Below are 656 nucleotides of genomic sequence, written 5' to 3'. Positions count from 1 at the left end.
GGACTGTGGGTCCCTGGAGGCCACCGGCACCAACCTCAGCTCAATCTGCCCCAGTACCTTCCGCTGGGATGCCCTGCTCCGTGGGGCACCTTTTGGATCTGGGCTTTTGGGGAACCTTGTGTGTGTGTGGGGGGGGACTGCTCACAGCCTCCCTAAACTGGGCTTGGAGAAAGAGCTTCCCGGCCTGGGACCGGGGGACTTCCATGTATTCCACATGTCCCCTAAGAGTCAGCGGCACAGAAATCCCTTTTCTTTTGGGGTGAAGTCAGACCCTCGAAGTTCTGGACCCCCTGGAGCTGGGGCTGAGGGTGCGTCCGTTCCTTCTCCCCGACGCAGGAGGGACCTCCCTCGGCTGGGTGGGAGGCTCCCTGCGTCCCCGTCTTCCCCTGTCTTCCCCTCTGCGCACTGTCACCCTCCGAAGCCAGGCTCCGGTCTCCAGGCTTCTCGGAACCGCCGCCCCCGAACCTCCCTCTCCCGGCCGGCGGGTGTTTCGGCCCCAGGGGTGCCGCTCTCGTCTCTCCGCGCCCCCGACTCCAGCCCCCGTCCCCATCTCTCCCTCAGAACCGCAGTGTCTCGGGTCTCTCGCGCGGTCTCTGCTCCGCGCCTCTGCCCGCCCGGGTCTCGGCCGCCGTCGCCCCCCGGCTGTCGCCCCCCGC

This window comes from Condylura cristata, unplaced genomic scaffold (assembly GCF_000260355.1).
Source record: "Condylura cristata isolate star-nosed mole 26May11 unplaced genomic scaffold, ConCri1.0 scaffold00017, whole genome shotgun sequence".
Taxonomy (NCBI): Eukaryota; Metazoa; Chordata; class Mammalia; order Eulipotyphla; family Talpidae; genus Condylura; species Condylura cristata.
The sequence above is the reverse complement of the archived record's forward strand: the minus strand, read 5'-3'. Positions refer to the sequence as shown.